The sequence below is a fragment of the Ranitomeya variabilis genome, chromosome 7, assembly GCF_051348905.1.
Source record: "Ranitomeya variabilis isolate aRanVar5 chromosome 7, aRanVar5.hap1, whole genome shotgun sequence".
NCBI lineage: Eukaryota > Metazoa > Chordata > Amphibia > Anura > Dendrobatidae > Ranitomeya > Ranitomeya variabilis.
The window spans coordinates 24969924-24992640 of record NC_135238.1 but is presented as its reverse complement, the minus strand read 5'-3'; the positions used below and the strand labels follow the sequence as shown (position 1 = coordinate 24992640).

Genomic DNA, 22717 nt, shown 5'->3' with positions numbered 1-22717 from the left:
AATTTCTCAACAAATAGGCTGTTCCCAGAGTGCTGTATCAAGGCACCTCAATGGTAAGTCTGTTGGAAGGAAACAATGTGGCAGAAAACGCTGTACAACGAGAAGAGGTGACCGGACCCTGAGGAAGATTGTGGAGAAGGACCGATTCCAGACCTTGGGGAACCTGAGGAAGCAGTGGACTGAGTCTGGTGTGGAAACATCCAGAGCCACCGTGCACAGGCGTGTGCAGGAAATGGGCTACAGGTGCCGCATTCCCCAGGTAAAGCCACTTTTGAACCATAAACAGCGGCAGAAGCGCCTGACCTGGGCTACAGAGAAGCAGCACTGGACTGTTGCTAAGTGGTCCCAAGTACTTTTTTGTGATGAAAGCAAATTTTGCATGTCATTCGGAAATCAAGGTGCCAGAGTCTGGAGGAAGACTGGGGAGAAGGAAATGCCAAAATGCCTGAAGTCCAGTGTCAAGTACCCACAGTCAGTGATGGTGTGGGGTGCCATGTCAGCTGCTGGTGTTTGTCCACTGTGTTTCATCAAGGGCAGGGTCAATGCAGCTAGCTATCAGGAGATTTTGGAGCACTTCATGCTTCCATCGGCTGAAATGCTTTATGGAGATGAAGATTTCATTTTTCAGCACGACCTGGCACCTGCTCACAGTGCCAAAACCACTGGTAAATGGTTTACTGTCCATGGTATTACTGTGCTCAATTGGCCTGCCAACTCTCCTGACCTGAACCCCATAGAGAATCTGTGGGATATTGTGAAGAGAAAGTTGAGAGACGCAAGACCCAACACTCTGGATGAGCTTAAGGCCGCTATTGAAGCATCCTGGGCCTCCATAACATCTCAGCAGTGTCACAGGCTGATTGCCTCCATGCCACGCCGCATTGAAGCAGTCATTTCTGCCAAAGGATTCCCGACCAAGTATTGAGTGCATAACTGAACATTATTATTTGATAGTTTTTTTGTTTGTTATTAAAAAACACTTTTATTTGATTGGACGGGTGAAATATGCTAATTTATTGAGACAGGTTTTTTGGGTTATCAGGAGTTGTAGGCCAAAATCATCAGTATTAAAACAATAAAAGACCTGACAAATTTCAGTTGGTGGATAATGAATCTATAATATATGAAAGTTTAATTGTAATCATTACATTATGGTAAATAATGAAATTTAACACTATATGCTAATTTTTTGAGAAGGACCTGTACATATACACGGCATAAACTCAGCATATACATACACACGGCATAAACTCAGCATATACATACACGGCATAAACTCTACATAGACATATACACGGCATAAACTCACCATATACATATACACGGCATAAATTCACCATATACATATACACGGCATAAACTCAGCATATACATACACACGGCATAAACTCAGCATATACATACACACGGCATAAACTCTAAATATACATATACACGGCATAAACTCAGCATATACATACACATGGCATAAACTCAGCATATACATACACATGGCATAAACTCAGCATATACATACACACATCATAAACTCAGCATATACATACACACATCATAAACTCTACATATACACGGCATAAACTCTTCATATACATACACACGGCATAAACTCAGCATATACAAATACACGGCATAAACTCTTCATATACATATACACGGCATAAACTCACCATATACATATACACGGCATAAACTCAGCATATACATACACACGGCATAAACTCAGCATATACAAATACACGGCATAAACTCTTCATATACATATACACGGCATAAACTCACCATATACATATACATGGCATAAACTCAGCATATACATGTACACGGCATAAACTCAGCATATACATACACACATCATAAACTCTACATATACACGGCATAAACTCTTCATATACATACACACGGCATAAACTCAGCATATACAAATACACGGCATAAACTCTTCATATACATATACACGGCATAAACTCACCATATACATATACATGGCATAAACTCAGCATATACATGTACACGGCATAAACTCAGCATATACATACACACATCATAAACTCTACATATACACGGCATAAACTCTTCATATACATATACACGGCATAAACTCAGCATATACATGTACACGGCATAAACTCAGCATATACAAATACACGGCATAAACTCTTCATATACATATACACGGCATAAACTCACCATATACATATACACGGCATAAACTCAGCATATACATACACACGGCATAAACTCAGCATATACAAATACACGGCATAAACTCTTCATATACATATACACGGCATAAACTCACCATATACATATACATGGCATAAACTCAGCATATACAAATACACGGCATAAACTCTTCATATACATACACACAGCATAAACTCAGCATATACATATACACGGCATAAACTCAGCATATACATACACACGGCATAAACTCAGCATATACAAATACACGGCATAAACTCTACATATACACACACACGGCATAAACTCAGCATATACACACACACGGCATAAACTCTAAATATACATATACACGGCATAAACTCAGCATATACATACACACATCATAAACTCAGCATATACATACACACGTCATAAACTCAGCATATACATACACACGTCATAAACTCAGCATATACATACACACATCATAAACTCTACATATACACGGCATAAACTCTTCATATACATATACACGGCATAAACTCAGCATATACATATACACGGCATAAACTCAGCATATACATATACACGGCATAAACTCAGCATATACATATACACGGCATAAACTCTACATATACATACACACGGCATAAACTCTACATATACATATACACGGCATAAACTCAGCATATACATGTACACGACATAAACCCAGCATGTGCATGTACATATTCACAGCATAAACTTGGTATATACATATGCACATACCTATGCACGGAATATGTATATACAATTGCATGACACAAACTCTACTTATACACACATAGACATATACAGTGCCTACAAGTAGTATTCAACCCCCTGCAGATTTAGCAGGTTTAATAAGATGCAAATAAGTTAGAGCCTTCAAACTTCAAACAAGAGCAGGACTTATTAACAGATGCATAAATCTTACAAACCAAAAAGTTTTGTTGCTCAGTTAAATTTTTATAAATTTTAAACATAAAAGTGTGGGTCAATTATTATTCAACCCCTAGGTTTAATATTTTGTGGAATAATCTTTGTTTGCAATTACAGCTAATAATCGTCTTTTCTAAGACCTGATCAGGCCGGCACAGGTCTCTGGAGTTATCTTGGCCCACTCCTCCATGCAGATCTTCTCCAAGTTATCTAGGTTCTTTGGGTGTCTCATGTGGACTTTAATCTTGAGCTCCTTCCACAAGTTTTCAATTGGGTTAGGGTACCGTCACACAGTGCAATTTTGATCGCTACGACGGCACGATCCGTGACGTCGCAGCGATCGTATGATTATCGCTCCAGCGTCGTAGACTGCGGTCACACGTTGCAATCACGGCGCTGGAGCGATGCCGAAGTCCCCGGGTAACCAGGGTAAACATCGGGTTACTAAGCGCAGGGCCGCGCTTAGTAACCCGATGTTTACCCTGGTTACCAGCGTAAAAGTAAAAAAAAACAAACCGTACATGCTCACCATCTGATGTCCGTCCGGTCCCTTGCCGTCCGCTTCCTGCTCTGACAGATCCGGCCGTACAGTGAGAGCAGAGTGCAGCGGTGACGTCACCGCTGTGATCTGCTCTCACTTTCCGGCCGGCAGACAGTCAGAGCGGGAAGCGGACGGCAAGGGACCGGACGGACATCAGATGGTGAGCATGTACGGTTTTTTTTTTTTTACTTTTACGCTGGTAACCACGGTAAACATCGGGTTACTAAGCGCGGCCCTGCGCTTAGTTACCCGATGTTTACCCTGGTTACCAGCGAACGCATCGCTGGATCGCTGTCACACACAACGATCCAGCGATGTCAGCGGGTGATCAAGCGACGAAAAAGTTCCAAACGATCTGCTACGACGTACGATTCTCAGCAGGATCCCTGATCGCTGCTGCGTGTCAGACACTGCGATATCGTAACGATATCGCTAGAACGTCACGAATCGTACCGTCGTAGCGATCAAAATTGCACTGTGTGACGGTACCCTTAAGGTCAGGAGACTGACTAGGCCACTGCAACACCTTGATTTTTCGCCTCTTGAACCAGGCCTTGGTTTTCTTGGCTGTGTGCTTTGGGTCGTTGTCTTGTTGGAAGATGAAATGACGACCCATCTTAAGATGCTTGATGGAGGAGCGGAGGTTCTTGGCCAAAATCTCCAGGTAGGCCGTGCTATCCATCTTCCCATGGATGCGGACCAGATGGCCAGGCCCATTGGCTGAGAAACAGCCCCACAGCATGATGCTGCCACCACCATGCTTGACTGTAGGGATGGTATTCTTGGGGTCGTATGCAGTTCCATCCAGTCTCCAAACGTCACGTGTGTGGTTGGCACCAAATATCTCGATCTTGGTCTCATCAGACCAGAGAACCTTGAACCAGTCAGTCTCAGAGTCCTCCAAGTGATCATGAGCAAACTGTAGACGAGCCTTGACATGACGCTTTGAAAGTAAAGGTACCTTACGGGCTCGTCTGGAACGGAGACCATTGCGGTGGAGTACGTTACTTATGGTATTGACTGAAACCAATGTCCCCACTGCCATGAGATCTTCCCGGAGCTCCTTCCTTGTTGTCCTTGGGTTAGCCTTGACTCTTCGGACAAGCCTGGCCTCGGCACGGGAGGAAACTTTCAAAGGCTGTCCAGGCTGTGGAAGGCTAACAGTAGTTCCATAAGCCTTCCACTTCCGGTGATGCTCCCAACAGTGGAGACAGGTAGGCCCAACTCCTTGGAAAGGGTTTTGTACCCCTTGCCAGCCTTGTGACCCTCCACGATCTTGTCTCTGATGGCCTTGGAATGCTCCTTTGTCTTTCCCATGTTGACCATGTATGAGTGCTGTTCACAAGTTTGGGGAGGGTCTTAAATAGTCAGAAAAGGCTGGAAAAAGAGATAATTAATCCAAACATGTGAAGCTCATTGTTCTTTGTGCCTGAACTACTTCTTAATACTTTAGGGAACCAAACAATTCTGGTGGGTTGAGGGGTTGAATAATAAATGACCCTCTGAAAAGACTTTTCACAATTTAAAAAAAAAATAAACAAAGAAATAACATTCTTTTTTGCTGCAGTGCATTTCACACTTCCAGGCTGATCTACAGTCCAAATGTCACAATGCCAAGTTAATTCCAAATGTGTAAACCTGCTAAATCTGCAGGGGGTTGAATACTACTTGTAGGCACTGTACATGGCATAATCTCGGCATATACAGCTCTGGCAAAAATGAAGAGACCACCACATCAAATCCCTGTCATGGGCAGCCCAATCTCCAGACCTGAACCCCATTGAAAACCTCTGGAATGTAATCAAGAGGATGATGGATAGTCACAAGCCATCAAAATAAGAAGAACTGCTTAGATTTTTGTACCAGGAGTAGCATAAGGTCACCCAAAAGCAGTGTAAAAGACTGGTGGAAAGCATGCCAAGACGCATGAAAGCTGTGATTAAAAATCATGGTTATTCCACAAAATATTGATTTCTGAACTCTTCCTGAGTTAAAACATTAGTATTGTTGTTTCTAAATGATTATGAACTTGTTTTCTTTGCATTATTTGAGGTCTGAAAGCACTGGGTTTTTTTTTGTAATTTTGACCATTTTTCTTTGTCAGAAAAAAAAAATACAAAATGTATTGCTTGGAACTTAGGAGACCTGTTGTCAGAAGTTTATAGAATAAAAGAACAATTTACATTTTACTCAAAAATATACCTATAAAGAGAAAAATAAGACAAACTGAACATTTTGCAGAGGTCTCTTAATATACACATACATATACACGGCATAAATTTGGCATGAAAACGTAAATGTGCATGAGAAAAACATACATACTTACATGGCATAACATCGGCATGTACATACACACACAGGAATACAGGAATATACATGGTGTAAATGTGTCATATACATATACACGGTATGAGCTCAGCAAATAGATATACACCTTGACATATACACATACATATATACCTCAGTACATACACATACATCTCAGCATATACATATACACCTCTCCATATACACAACCGTATACACCTCATCATACACATACATATACACCTTGTCACATACACATAAATATACATTTCAGCGTATACACAAACATATACACCACAGCATATACATATACACCTCAGCATATACATATGAACATACATATACACCTCGGCATATACATAAACACATAAATATACACATACATATACACCTCACTGTATGCATACACACAAACATATACACCTCAGCATATACATACACACATACGTATACATCTCAGCATATACACATAAATATACACCTCAGCATATACATATACACATAAATATACACTTCAGCATATACACATACATATACACCTCAACATACACACATATATACCTTAGCATATACATATGCGCATGAGTATACACCTCAGCATATATATATACATATAAATATAAACCATATATATATAAGCGCATATATATACTGTATATATACACACACCTCAGCATATAAACATACCTATACACCTGAACATATACACATACATGTACACCTCTGCATATACAGATACACCTCAGCATATACACATACATATACTGTACATCTAAACATATACATATATACCTCTGTATATACACAAATCCACTTACATAGCTTAAACAATTTCCTGAATTTCTAGCATCGATAGTGGGATAATCACACATGATAAACATCATTCATCAGTCACCGTCATCTACACACCTCATATCAGACAATAATAACATCATCCTGTACCATTCAGATGATACTGAACATGGACCGAAAAATATTACTTATAAATACACCGTCCCAATAAAATGTAGTTGCATGCTGAACGGGCAGACCCCGGCTACATTCATTCCCATTATCCGGAGCATGATACTCACTGGGGGAGGTCTCCGTATACACAAGAGCCAGGTCTGCACATATAAAGTATATACCCCCCACCTCCATTATGGCGCCACACCTCAGCACACACCCAGCTGTAGATGGCCCCCAGAGCCATCACACACCTGTACAGACAGCTCCAAACAGACCCCGGGGGGATGATTTCTAGTGACATGTGAATAAACCCGCCAGGGTAAAATGACACCTGAGGTCCAGACCTGCAAGCGACGTCTATTGTCTATTCCATTCCTGCCCATAAGAAAAATGGCGTCTAACGCTTCCAGACCCCCAATGTCATTCCGAAATTGTATACCTTTTATTATTAGACCACTCTTATAATATCAAAATTGCGCCGATTGCTTCTAATCTATATAGTAGTCCGATACCTATAGGCGGTTGACTTAGTCGTGCCATTGTTGTCATGATTTCGCCCATTGTCTTTGTTTTCTTGGAGACAAAGCAATGTTGTGAGACATTTTTCAAGATGGCTGACAGGCAGAGTTTTCTGTGTATCCCTGACAACGTCCACATTCAGATATATCCTGAATGGAGCGAATTGTACTATTAGTAGTAGGAAAGCCTATATACATATGTGGGCAGATATTACAGTAGGGTCCATTCACTGCCATTATATGTGGTACACTATTATGGGAGTAAAGGGGTCACAGATCTGAATAATGGTGCTCCACAGACGAGTGACTACTATGGGGCCTTGTCATTGATGTACAGTCCTCACAATGCTGCGGAGCAGCGCTCCCTCCACAGACACGGTGCAGCCCTGTAGGTGTCATTCACAGCCGTACACACAGGCCTTGTGTGTGTCCACCACATACACGCCATGGGAGTGACATTGCAGACCGGCCTCGCCATGTCCCAGACACTTATGCACACAACTATGCTCAGATTTTCCAGGATACAACGACAGGGCTTCACTAATGTCAGTCAATGCACGAGTCCGTATCCTATAAGTGTTAAATGACCCATATCCAACATTACAGAGAACGGGAGGGATCGATGTCGGTTTTTATAGCAATGCCCCCCTATAGAAGTAACGCTCTGCAGGCCTCAACATGGCTCACAGGAGATCTGATGGTCTGCAGTTGCTGGGCAGAAAAGTGTTAACGTGGTGATATTCCTTCTGGATTTCGCACATAAAGATAGTTTAATGGGTTAAGTAGTGGTTTGAGGCGTGCAAATGGTTAATCGGGCTCCAATGACTGGGTCACATATGGGGACATATTATGCAATGGTTTTGGAAATTTTAGTGACCGTGAATGTGTCTGCTAAGGGGTTAATAGGGTATGCTGGATTCTGATGATATTATATATAGGATATATGGGGGGAGGGATGCGTTATAAAAGGGTTATATATAGGGGCTGTCTTACCTGTATGGAGTGGTGTTCAGATTGTAGGTAGGAGCCCTTCCCCGACTTCTCTCATCCCGTGTCCTGGAGGGTCTTCTGTACCAGTATGAATGGTCCGGTCACACATCAGACTAGTGCATCCCAGATCTGCCTCCTGTCACTTCCATAGGCCGGGCCTCTCCTAACAGGTCGTCTGCCACCCCGTCCCCCCGCACACAGAGCCAGTGATACAGCAGCACAGCCTGCCGTCTACCTGCACAATCTATTCACCACCATCTATTCCTCCGCCCGTCTGTGTCCTCCCAAGTCACTGCCGCTATTATGTGCTTATCCTATATCTATACTGCCCCATCTATAAGCTGTATCCCACCTCTCCTTTGTCCCTATCCGATACACCTGTCCTACCCAACTTTATTTCCGTTTTCCTATATCCCTGTGCTATTCCCTATCCTATATCTTTACTTCTTTGTCCTTATCCTATATCCCTGTCCTATACCATCTCATTTGTCCATACCCGATATCCCTGTCCTATTCCGTCTCCTTTGTCCGTACCCGATATCCCGGTCGGATTCTGTCTCCTTTGTCCGGACCCGATATCCCGGTCCTATTCCGTCTCCTTTGTGTGGACCCTATATCCCTGTCCTATACCATCTCATTTGTCCGTACCCTATATCCCTGTCCTATACCATCTCATTTGTCCGTACTCTATATCTCGGTCCTATTCCGTCTCCTTTGTCCGGTCTGTACCCTATATCCCGGTCGTATTCTGTCTCCTTTGTGTGGACCCAATATCCCGGTCCTATTCTGTCTCCTTTGACCGTACCCTATATCCCAGCCCTATTCTGTCTTCTTTGTCCGTACCCTATATCCCGGTCCTATTCTGTCTCCTTTGACCGTACTCTATATCCCGGCCCTATTCTGTCTCCTTTGTCCGTACCCTATATCCCGGCCCTATTCTGTCTCCTTTGTCCGTACCCTATATCCCAGCCTTTCTCCCCCTCCTGCATGTGAATCCTATATCTCGGTATTTCTGTACACTCCAGTGTCCATCTCCCACATCCTTTGCTCTTTGTCCGTCTCCGTCTCTATATTCTGGTCTCCCTCTTCTGCATCCTTTACCCTTGCGTCTGGATCTTATACCTCCTTCCTGCTGTGTATTCTAGCTCTTGGCTCTTTCTGCTTTCCTCGGTGGCCTCGCTTTTGTCATTCCTCTGTAATCCCCAGCCTGAGTCTTGGTTTCGCACTCCCTTGTTCTTCCCGTATCCCTCCCTGTATCCTTCTTTCTCTGTCTCTTTTCTGTGGCAGTGTCTCTCCTCCCTGTTTATCCTCTCTGCCTCCCCCTCCCCTGTGCTGTATCCCGTCTCTCTCTTCTGATCTCCCTCCTTCCACCACCTTCTCCTCTATGTCCACATCTCCCTCTCTGTCCTGTGATAACCTTGTGTCCCTCTCGCTGACACTCTAATTAACCCCTTTAGTCCCTTACCAATTCCTATAGTCACCCTCTCAATGCTGTATACCTGTCTGTGGCTCACCTGTATACCTTATCTGCTGCCTTCAATCAGATGATGCACCCCCCCCCCACACCCTGATCTCTCTTTATGAATGGATCTCTCCAAGCTCCAATGTTGGGGCATGCTCGGTGCCCAAATATTATTCTGCACCCCTATTATTTTATTCCACAGCTTGGCACCCCACTAATCATTTCTTCTCCATATCACGTGACAGACAGCAGCTGGGTCCTAGAGGCAGGATGTTAGTTTCTAGGTCAACTGTGCGGGAGGGAGGGACGTAAGCGTGTGTGCGCTGTCTCTTTAACAGCAGGTGTTTTGAGCTTTCCTTAACTCCTTCAGCACCTCTTGCCTTATAATAAAAAGATTGGCGCCTCCCTGAATCATAAATCCCACCCCTGTATTTGTAAATGCCCACTTAATGTTGGGGCGTCTGTGATATAGCGCAATAACGATAATATACAGAACAGATGCTCTTATTGTGTACTGACATCGTACGCGAGCCTATTATACGCTTCAGTTGTGCCTTTTTATTTGCCCGTCTGTGCATATTTGACTTGTGGAGTTTTACGCGCGCTCCTTTAAGGGTGGATGTAAACATTACATAGCTGTTGACTGAATAATAGTTTGATTAATCAGCTTATTTCTGTTAAAAACAGAGATAAGCGGTTGGCATATACAGCCATTGTGCCGCTTATCTCCGAGAAAGGATCTGGCAAGAGCAAATTCAATTTATTATTATTGTCCTACATCTTAAAGAGTTATTTTCATTTTCAGAAATGGATATTTTCAGATAAGACTTGTTAACACAAGCACTTTAGCAATTTACTGCTTATTAAAATTTTCAGCCCTTCTTGAGATATTAACACTTTTCTTTTGTTTACAACTCGTTGCCTAGGTGACCGACCACTGATGCTGTCTAGCTTGTAAACACTGCTCTGAAGCTGGCTGGGATTAAGAGGTAACAGCGCGCTCCAGAGATCCATATTTTCAAAACAGTGCTTACAAGCTCAACAGAAAAGAGTTTGTAAGCACTGTACATGTTCTGCTGTCTAGGAGCTGTGGTCGGTCTCCAAGGCAATGAGCTATAAACAAAAGAAAAGTCTTAATATTTCAAGAACTGAAAATTGAAACTATGCCTGGACTGTCTGTGATTGGTTGCAGAGGTCTGGTAACTAGAAAAGTGGTCATCGGAAGTTTATCTGATGGCGCGCTATTCCAGTCACCTGACCGCTGCAGTCAATCACAGGCTTTAGGTGTCCTGTTGGCACGCAGACTTCTAGAGCAGCTGGTGCTGGGTTCTTGGGGGTGACGGAAGTTGAATATGCCTCCATTTATTGTTATTTATTTATTTTGCCTCCATGATTTGCTTTTTTTTTAAGAAAAAAACATTCAAGCCTAAAAAATTATTATTCAAGATTGGACAATTCCATTATTCTCTAAGGAATACCAGATTCTTAAGATATAAATGAGACATCCCGCTGCGACAGATTCTTCTGAAACCACTCATATAAAGAGAATAGGAACAGATAGTAAGAACAGATAGTAGGAGTGGCATCTGTCACACAGACATGTATGGTACAGCTGCTCTGGATAGAAAAATGGAGACACTTCCAAGGAAAAAGATATCCAAGGAGCGATCTTTGACAACAGGAAGTGTCGCATTTAACTTCGAGAGTTGTAGATGCAAGAAGTAAGGTGACTATCACGTTTCCAAATAGGACAAGTATCTAATAGTATGCAAAATATAATGTGCACTGTGAACAGTGCTTGTTCCAATCTTCTGGCTTTCCTTTACCTCTTTGAACGTAACTGTGGATGTGTGTCAAGTCAGACTTAAATGGTTGTCATTGTTCCAATGAACTTAGGCCTAAAAATAAGTCGCTCTAAGGTGTTTCTATTCTGTGTTACTTGACATCCACTGCCTCATGTAAACTGTTATATTGCCGCAGGGCCGAGGGGCACCCGGTACCGGGCCTCTGTGTCTCAGTTCTGGGGTTGTCACGGTGGCTAGGCCCGGTCCGTGGCCCTGCTGAGGGGCGTCCAGTGAAAGTTGAGAATGTGAGGATGTTGTGATGTGGTGTAGGTCGCGGTGAATAACGAGGACACCAGGTTGCAGTCTCTTTACCTCTTTACTGAAGGCTTCAGGATCCTCAGTCCGGAATACGGTTAACCGGGCTACCCGAGTCCGGCCGGTCCGATGGCACCTCCAGAGTTCCCTTTGCAGGTGGAAATCAGTGCCTACCTTCTAGCGCTTGTGTGTTGTAGTCCTTCCCTGCTGTGCTTACGGGATAGTCCTCACAACTGTTGTGTCTGTTTCTGAAGTTCCCTCACAACTCGATTATGATGTTCTTCTTCGTCCCCCAGATGATATGGCTAGGACGCACCCGTATGACGGGTAGGCTCGGAGGTCTTCCTGGACCCTAGAGTCGCCCCTCTCCAAATGTTGCCCCCTGTGTCTGCTTAGGTGATTTTGGGTGAGACAGCCCGCCTAGAACTGACTGTCCTGCCGTAGGTTTGAAGTAAGGCCTGGAGCTCAATACTTCCTCGGCGTTTCCGGCCACCGGCTACGCGCCTCAGTAGGATGTTGCCTCGTCTTACAGCACGACTCCTACTGGTGTTTCTCCTTGTTGCGTTGATCTCGTTTGTCACTCAGCACAATAAACCTCGCTTCTTGTCCTTTCTTGGGGTACCGCCGCAATGAAGTGCAGGCGCGGTCCCGTAACGTTCTTTCTGTTCGCTAGGCCTCTGTCAGGATCCCACCCCTGACAGGGACCCCCCTGAATCTTCCCCTGCAACACCCTCTGCCACAGGATGTTGCCTGGTTCCAACCCAGTCAGCTTCTGTCTAACTTCCTATCTAACCCCCAGTTTTACCAGATTGTGAGGAGTGGCCTAATACATAGCACCCTTAGCTCCCCCTGGAGGCCAGACTGTGAAGTGTATTGGTGTCTGTGATACCTGGTCAGGTGAACTCCTTCAGTGCCATCAGACGTACCATAGCCCCCCTTAGCGGCGGAGCATCAGTACTGCAACGACCAGGACTCTGGAGCGCTGCAGTTTTGTATCTGTAAAGGAAATGAGGTTGGGTTTTTGTATCTCTACATTAAGTGGGGGGTGTCTCTGCTACTCTTCAGGAAGTGGCGGGGTGTCTTTGCTACTCTTCAGGAAGTGGGGGCATCTTTGAACTCTTCAGGAAATTGGGGGTGTCTTTGCTACTCTACAGGAAGTGGGGAGTGTCTTTGCTACTCTTCAGGAAGTGGGGGGTGTCTTTGCTATTCTTCAGGAAGTGGAGGGGTGTCTTTGCTACTCTTCAGGAAGTGGGGGGTGTCTTTTCTACTTTACAGGAAGTGGAGGTATCTTTGCTACTCTTCAGGAAATGGGAGTGTCTTTGCTACTCTACAGGAAGTGGGGGGTGTATTTGCTACTTTGCAGGAAGTGTGTGGTGTCGTTTCTACTCTACAGGAAGTGGGGGCATCTTTGCTATTCTACAGGAAGTGGGAGGATGTATTTGCTACTCTACAGGAAGTGGGTTTGTGACTATGTTTTGTTACAGGAAGTGTGTGGGGGTCTGTGTTTTTACAGGAAGTAGGGGTGGTTCTTTGTCTCCTAACAGGAAGTAGATGTACCCTCTACAGTAATGGGGGTAGGTCTTTGTCTCAATTCATATAGCGGGTTGGGTCTTTGCCTCCCAACCTGAAGTAGAGACAACATCTGCAGGAAGTAGGAGTGGGTCTTTGCACTTTCACAAGATGCAGGGGTGGGTCTTTGGCGTGCTACAGGAAGTGTGGGCAGGTCTTTGTCACTCTGCTCTTGCTCTCCTGTCTGTCAGTAGGCATACAGGAATAAGAGAGAGGTGGGCTTTAAGTTTAGCGTATTCAAGTCATTGAATAATGTTAGAAAAAATGTATACTGGGAAATGAGGTACACAATATCCCAACACATGTAATGCTGGACAAGGGCAGCAAGAACGGCCATGCTTTTACTCTGGTAGATGACAGCTATGCTTTAAGAGCATTAATGCTGTGACACAGTAACGATGGGTCAACATTTTGATATGGTTGAGGTCAAGACTACAGTTAATTCACAGCACAACAGAAAACAGTACTCAGGCATCAGTGTTAGGCCAAAAGAGGCCTTCTCTATTCTCTAGAATTTCTTTGTATGGTTTTAAGATTATTCTTCTTCAGTTTTAATAAAACCAGGCCACCAAACCTTACAGCTAGCACTAAACAATCCCGCAGCCAATATCTCTTGGTATCTACGAAAACTGTCAGGTTTATCCATCAAGACTTTAAAATTCAGGATTTATCTCACTACGGTGTCGGAGGCCTCAGGTGGGTACATCCAGCCAACGCTCGGCATTACGTATGGTGGCCTCGGGGTTGTGTCGTCCAAAGTCCTAAAGCTCCCGATGGTCAGTTCTTTTACTCAAATTGCTTCCAAAAATGATTTACAACCTGGTAGACTTTTTATGTTCGTATAAAAAATGCCATCAAACTACAGCTGGTCCAGTTGGCGGGCAAGTTTACACAGGGCAATGGTTGGGAACAAATATTCTTTCAATCACTCATTTGGCTAAAATCTCTGTGTAAATTGGACACAAGAAAGTGTGATACTGCAAGCCACTGACTTTATCAGTATAATTTGTTAATATCATAACTCCCTAGATAGTATAGATAGATAGATAGCTAGCTAGATATAGATAGATAGATAGATAATAGATAGATAGATAATAGATAGATTCTGTACGTAAAAGTATTGGGACACATCTTTCAACCATTGAACTTCAGTTTATCATTCAGCCTCATTGCCATCCGCTGTATAACAACCTTTCCCTCGCCCCCAGTGTATAAGATCTGGCCCCATTACCCCTGGTTTATAACCTCTGCCCCGCCATGCCATATGGCTTTACTCACGTGACAGATCGGCCGGTGGTGCAGAGCTCACGGATACCAGCACGGTCCTGTAATAGGAGCCACTGGGGTAACAAGTCTGTCCATTAAATTTCTTCCTCCTAAATCTTCCCCCATCACCTGTGTGTGATATTATTGAGAAGTGGAAGGAACCACAGCAACTCAGCCACGAAGTGGAGACCCCGTAATGTTACAGAGCTGGGGACCTAGTGCTGAGGAGCAAAGAGCAGAAAAGTCACCAACGATCTGCTGACCCCATAACTGCAGAGTCCAGACCTCCACTGCTATTAACATCAGCACAAACACTGCGCCCCCACCAGGAGCTTCATAGGCAGAGCATGCAGCCGTACATCACCAAGCACAATGCCGAGCATTGGATGGAGTGGTGTAAAGCCGCCACCACTGGACTCTGGAGGAGATGTGTTCTGTGCAGTAATGGATCACATTTCTCTATCTGCATCTGATGGAGGAGTCTGGGTTTGGTGATTCCAGGAGAACGTTCCCCCCTGACTGCATTGTGCCCCCTGTACAGATGGTGGAGGAGGATAATGCTATGGGCTGTTATCAGGGGGCGGCCTCGGCCTCTTAGTTCTAGTGAAGCAAAGTCTTAATGCTTCGACACAAGACATTGTGGACAATTGTGGCTTCCAGCTTTGGGGGACAGGTTTGAGGAAGACCCTTCTCTGTTCCCCATGACTGTGCCCATTGCACAAGGTCTATAAGAACAAGGAGGGGGAAGAACATGAGCAGCGGCCGCACAGAGCCCCAATCTCAACCCCATCCAACCCCTATAATGGAGATTGTGAGCCCATCCTCTCCCCATCATCAGCATCTGACCTCACAAATGCTCTTCTGGATGAAGGGACAAAAATTCCAACAGACACCTCCAAAATCTTGTAGAAATCGTTACCAGAAGAGCGGGAGCCGTTATATCTGCCGAGGGGCCGACTCCATATTAAAGGGAACCTGTCACCACGTTTTTGGAAGATGGGATAAAAATAGCGTTAAATAGGGGCAGAGGTGGGCGTTACATTAGTGTGTGTGTTATGCGTTTATTACCCACCTAAGTTGCCGAAATAACTTTGCAAAGTCTCCGTTTTCGCCTGTCAATCAGGCTGGTCAGGTCGCATGGGCGTTGTCTTCCCCCAGATTTGGCGTAGTTTTCCGTTGGTGGCGTAGTGGTGTGCGCATGCCCAAAGTCCGGAATCCTCTTCCAGGGGATTTAAAATAGCGCGGTGTTCGTTATTGCATTGGTGATCGGTGGGCGCGGCCATCTTCCTTTGGCCGCGCGTGCGCAGAAGCGGCGCTCTGCTGGCCGCGGCTTCAGGAAAATGGCCGCCGCGATATCCATCTGCGCACGCGCGGCATCCCGCGGCCATTTTCCTGAAGCCGCGGCCAGCAGAGCGCCGCTTCTGCGCACGCGCGGCCAAAGGAAGATGGCCGCGCCCACCGATCACCAATGCAATAACGAACACCGCGCTATTTTAAATCCCCTGGAAGAGGATTCCGGACTTTGGGCATGCGCACACCACTACGCCACCAACGGAAAACTACGCCAAATCTGGGTGAAGACACCACGCCCATGTGACCTGACCAGCCTGATTGACAGGCGAAAACGGAGACTTTGCAAAGTTATTTCGGCAACTTAGGTGGGTAATAAACGCATAACACACACACTAATGTAACGCCCACCTCTGCCCCTATTTAACGCTATTTTTATCCCATCTTCCAAAAACGTGGTGACAGGTTCCCTTTAATGTCTATGGGTGTAGAATGGAAGGTCAGAAAAGCTCTTCAAGGTGAATGTGGAGGGGGCACCTACTTTTTTCCATATAGTGTAGATAAATAGCTAGATATGAGAGCAATTCCATATTAATCTATCTACACTGGCTTGCAAAAATATTCACCCCCTTGGCTTTTTACCTATTTTGTTACTTTTGTTACATTACAACCTGTGTTGAAATATTTTTGTAATCCGATTTGTTTGTTATGCATCAGCACTAAATAGTCTAAGTTAGTGAAGTGAGAAAAATACAGGCATAAATTAAAATTTACCAGATCAAATAACTAAAATTTGGCATGTGCATATGTATTCACCCCTTTTGATATGAAGCCCCTAGAAATTTTTGGTGCAAGCAATTACCATTATAAGTCGCATGCTTAGTGACAGGACGTCCCCCTGTGTGCAGTCTAAGTGTCACATGTCTGTCAGTATATATACGTTACCTTTTCCGAAAGGCCACAGAGGCTGCAACACCATTAATCAAGAGGTATCACTAACTAAACACCACCATAAAGACCCTAGGAGATCTCCAAACACCACCATGAAGACCAAGGAGATCTCCAAACAACACCATGAAGACCAAGGAGATCTTCAAAGACCACCATGAAGACCAAGGAGATCTCCAAAGACCACCATGAAGACCAAGGAGATCTCCAAAGACCACCATGAAGACCAAGGAGATCTCCAAACACCACCATGAAGACCAAGGAGATCTCCAAACACCACCATGAAGACCAAGGAGATCTCCAAACACCACCATGAAGACTAAGGAGATCTCCAAAGACCACCATGAAGACCAAGGAGATCTCCAAACACCACCGTGAAGACCAAGGAGATCTCCAAACAAGTCAAGGACAAAGTTGTTGAGAAGTACAAATCAGGGTTGGGTTATAAAAAAATATCCCATTCTTTGATGATCCCCTGGAGCACCATCAAACATAAAGAACATGGTACCACAACAAACCTGCCAAGAGAGGGCCGCCCACCAAAACTATCAGCCCGGGCAAGGAAGGCATTAATCAGAGAGGTGGCACAGGGACCAAAGGTAACCCTGAATGAGCTGCAGAGTTCACAAGCAGAGACTGGAGTATCTGTCCATATGACCACATACTCCATGGAGGTGGTCTTTATTGAAGAGTGGGCAGCTTTTACCTACACACAACTTATAAGTCTCATTTTGAGTTTGCCAAAAGACATGAAACACTCCCCAAATGTATGGAGGAAGGTGCTATAGTCAGATGAGACCAAAATAGAACTTTTGTGCCACCAGGGTAAATGCTATGTCTGGCGCCAAACCAACACAGCTCATCATCCCAAGAACACCATCCCCACAGTGAAACATGGTGGTGGCAGAATCATGCTGTGGGAATATTTTTCGGCAGCAGGGACATGGAAAGTGGTGCGAGTCAAGGGGGAGATGATGTGAAATACAGGGATATTCTTGAGCAAAACCTGTTTTGGTCTGTCAGTGATTTGAGACTGTGATGGAGGTTCACCTTCCAACAAGACAATGACCCAAAGCATACTGCTAAAGCAACACTCGAGCGGTTCAAGGGGAAATGTGTAAGTTTTTTTGTAGTGGCCTAGTCAAAGCCCAGACCTTAACCCAATTGAGAATCTGTGGTCAGACTTGAAGATCGCTGTTCACCAGAGGAAACCATCTGACTTGATGGAGCTGGAGCAGTTTTGCCTTGAGGAATGGGCAAAAATCCCAGTGGCAAGACGTGGAAAGTTCCTAGGGACTTATCCAAAGCGACTTGTAGCTGTATTTACCGCAAATGGAGGCTCTACAAAGTACTGACTTTAGGGGGTGAATAGTTATGCACACTGAAATTTTCAGTTATTTTGTCTTATTTGTTGTAGGTTTCACACAAAAAAAAGGAAACCAAATGTTCACAGTTGTCGGCATGTTCTTTACATGAAATTCCCGGTTGTGAGGTAGAGAAACACAAAAAATGCCAAGGGGGGGGGAATACTTTCGCAAGCCACTGTATGTCATACCTCAGTGGTCTGTTCTTCTCAGCTTCTGATACTATGGCTTAGAGGTTGATAATGAGCTTTTACGGAAAATCTGGGACAGAAGTACAACTGATTCATTTTAATATCTTGCTGAAAACATGAATGACCTTTAAACAAGTTTCGTGCGCAGATGTCACAGATTTCATTCATTTGATGCCTCCAAATTTGACAAGCGGAACCAAAAAGAAGCCTTTCCAAGCATCCAACTCAAAATTAGAGACATCATGTACAAAGACTATCATATTATGAGGTCACCAAACAGCGGAAGAAATAAAACATTTTAGAGTACGGGGGCGTCACATTTGTACTGAAACCCATAATTATTACTATCAAAACTAAATTTTGTGTCATTAAATCACATTATGTGTCTATGTGCCATGTAATATATCAAAAGAGAAAATTTAAATGACCACTCTCCAATCAACAAACCCCGCATAAAGATTGACAGCTCACCGAGAGATCACATTACAGCAGCCTATTGAAGTCTATGGAGCAAAGTAAGAGTCAGAGACACAGACAGACCATGCTGTTGCCTTCTAGTGTTTATCTCATCTGAGAGTTGGATTCACAGTTACACTGCTTAGTAGTGCTGTATGATGCCCTCTATGCTGTCGCTCCTTTTGCACCTGTGCTATATAGAGACAGGACAGCAAGAATCTTTCATGTCTGTGTCTGTTGTGCATGGGAGACATCATAGTCTCCACACTCTAGCTCAGAGAGAACTGAAAATAAGAGACAGAGTGAAACACTGGTGAAAAAACATCATGGCATACAGTCCTGGCTTCCACTCATGGTGTCATGGCTTCTATTCACAGCACATCGGCTTTAGGTAAAGGACATCTATCAGTAGGATCAGGATCTGTCAGCAGGATCCACTCTCTTAAGCCGTCTATACCGACATGTGCGTCATAAAGAGTTGAATAAAATGATACATTCATATCTGCGATATGATGTCTAATTCCAGAGAAATCCACGGTTTTCTTAATATGTAAATGAGAGGTTAAGATCTATGGGCAGGACATAGATCTCCCCAAGAATCTGCCTCCAGAGATAATTATAAATAAAACCAGTGTGACACATGTAATCACTGACAGTCTGCTCTCCTGATCTACATGTCTCACACCGATAATGCATTCTTACATTTAAAATAAAACCTGGAGGAAGATTCTCAGGGAGATCTATGTCCCGCCCATAGATCTTAGCAGTTCATTTAAATATTAAGAAAAAAGGTGGATTTTTCAGTAATTAGACATCGGATCTCAGGTATCAAGGTATCATTTTTTCCAACTTTTTATGACCTACAGGCCCGTATAGATGGCTTAGGAGGGTTGAGTCTACTGACAGATGCCCTTTAAGTCTCATGGCATCTGTTCATAGAATAATGGCTTCCACTCTTAGAACCATTTCTTCTTGTTAAATTATGAACGCGCCATAAAGCATAATATTTCCGTTTGTAACACAAATTTGCACAACTCTCATAGCTGGAACACTTTCTGAACTTTTTTTTTTTTTTTTTTAATTCAAGTGATTTATAAGCAGGAAATCACAAGCTCTAATGAGAGGTTATTATTAATTTTCTATATTTTTTTTTAGACCTCGCACTTTGGCTAATTAAAGCCATTCGGTGTAACCTGTAATTCCACTTTTGCACCAACCGTTCCTTTATACACGTTTCTTTTTGTGTTAAATATAGCTAATTTACTTCTTCCGGTGCTAATTACAGCAGTGGTGGTTTCTTTTTATGCGGCAGCTCACGAGACCGTCGTGTTGGCTGCAATGTACAAGCTCTATTTTCCATCCCTATCGTGCTGTTTTGGGTAAAGAACATGGTGGAAAATTAAGAATCTAAAATAGTAATGTGAGATGGACGTCTTAGGAGATTCCTCGTATGTATGCCACATGGCTGATTGTAGGGGGAACAACGGTATGAGGCATGGGGCAATCACTGGCCCGTCATCCTGCCGAGACCCTATTAATGGCTGCGTTGATTGCACCAGTACAAACGGAGAAAATCGAGACTTATTTCGGACTTGTAAGACAATTATCTGCTCAATCACATTGATAGAAGTAAAGAAAAGGTCAAGACAAAAGTTATTTCGGGAGGCACCATAAGAGGAGCCTATAATTCTGCCCCTGCCATCCTTAAATGTTTTTTTTAGCCCTATTATTTCTCTTTTTGGAAACAGCTGACAATGCCTTTAATAAACCAAAGTAATACCTCACCCATGGCCATGGTTGTGCTTCTCGGGTCCTCACACCGGTAACAGAGACTGCCGAGGACTTGAGAAGCATTAGAACATAGACCACGTCTTCTACTCCAAGTTGTACAAAACATGGAAAATGTGAATATCCCATAATTATCAGCAAGAGCCAAAGATTTTCTTGCATATCGGGCCACTAGGACCTTTGGTGTCCATTCTTCAAGGGTGGAGAATCAGTGACTCATCTTGACCCTCATCACTCAAACCAGTTAAAATGGATATTCTCTTGTGGATGGGCCCCTATAATCTAAAAAAAGACTTCATGTTTATGGACTATAAAGAAGTGGCCACCCAACTTTAAAAAGAAGCAGACCCAGAGATTGGCTAATTAATGCACGTCTTGCTTCAAAAACCTCAGGTGACCAGCCGGAAAATTGTGCTCATTGGCAATTTTAGGCCAACAGAGCTTGAGATGCTCTCCAGTGCGGCTCTTTGAGGGTGGACTCGAGTAGGGGACTACTCTCTGTGAAGTCCGTACGCCACGGTAGGGCATAGTGAGAGTCCCTTTTTGTTGGCCGGGCTAATTGATACTGGTGTGGCTTACGAAACCCCAGGTGTTTAGCTGGCATATCAGGGAAAGTTGTGTTCATGAGCATCTTAAGACCATAAGTGCTAGAGCTATCCTCCACTCCGGCTCCTCCAGGGTGGGTTCATGAGCATCTTAAGACCACACGAGCTAGAGTCACCCTGCACTCCAGCTCCTCAAGGATCAAGTAGGACACGCCTTTCTATGATGTCTATAGCTGGTATAATCCGTGAAGTTGTATTCATGAGCATCTTCAGACCACAAGTAACAGAGCTATCCTTCACTCTGGCCCCTCCAGGGTGGGCTCAAGTAGGACACTGCTCTCTATGATGTCTATAGCTGGTATAATCCGTGAAGTTGTATTCATGAGCATCTTCAGACCACAAGAGCTAGATCCACCCTCCACTTCGGCTCCTCCAGGGTGGGCTCAAGTAGGACACTCCTGTCTATGATGTCTATAGCTGGTATAATCCGTGAAGTTGTATTCATGAGCATCTTCAGACCACAAGTAACAGAGCTATCCTCCACTCTGGCCCCTCCAGGGTGGGCTCAAGTAGGACACTCCTGTCTATGATGTCTATAGCTGGTATAATCCGTGAAGTTGTATTCATGAGCATCTTCAGACCACAAGTAACAGAGCTATCCTCCACTCTGGCCCCTCCAGGGTGGGCTCAAGTAGGACACTCCCCTCTATGATGTCTATAGCTGGTATAATCCGTGAAGTTGTATTCATGAGCATCTTCAGACCACAAGTAACAGAGCTATCCTCCACTCTGGCCCCTCCAGGGTGGGCTCAAGTAGGACACTCCTCTCTATGATGTCTATAGCTGGTATAATCCGTGAAGTTGTATTCATGAGCATCTTCAGACCACAAGTTCTAGAGCTACCCTTCACTCCGGCTCCAGGAGGATAGGCTTGAGTTGGACTTCTCCCTCTTTATGAAATCCATACAATCTAATAAAGCAGTGAGAGACAACCCCTTTAGCTTTCAATAACAAAAATAATGAAAAAAAGCTAAAAAAAAAACTTGTTCTGTACTGATTAAAAATATTTATTCCCTGACCGAGGAACCACATATATTTAGTATTGTGACTCAGACCCAGTGTCATTTTTAACAATGTTATATTAGTCTCTTCTACAGAGTCGTGATTTCTCATTTAAGTCTTTTAATTGGGCTTCATCATGAGGTAGCGATCACAAGCCCACGGCCATGTGTCCATAAAAGAAGAGCATGTGGGTTGGAGAGGGACAGTATTATAAGTTGCACATCATAGCAAATAATACATTTTACGG

At 43.9% G+C, this 22717-nt stretch overlaps 1 protein-coding gene across 2 annotated transcripts in view; it reads right to left on the bottom strand.

Moving 5' to 3' along the window:
• SBK1 (SH3 domain binding kinase 1) overlaps positions 1–22717 on the bottom strand; it is a 61501-nt gene that overhangs the window by 22920 nt on the left and 15864 nt on the right. The window contains exon 1 of one of the 2 annotated variants that reach the window (XM_077274581.1): positions 8434–9702. The exons of the other annotated variant lie outside the window; for it this stretch is intronic. The gene's annotated coding sequence lies outside the window, so the exon portion shown is untranslated. Of the gene's footprint in view, positions 1–8433; positions 9703–22717 lie in introns of those variants that run through there. 2 annotated transcript variants of the gene reach the window in all.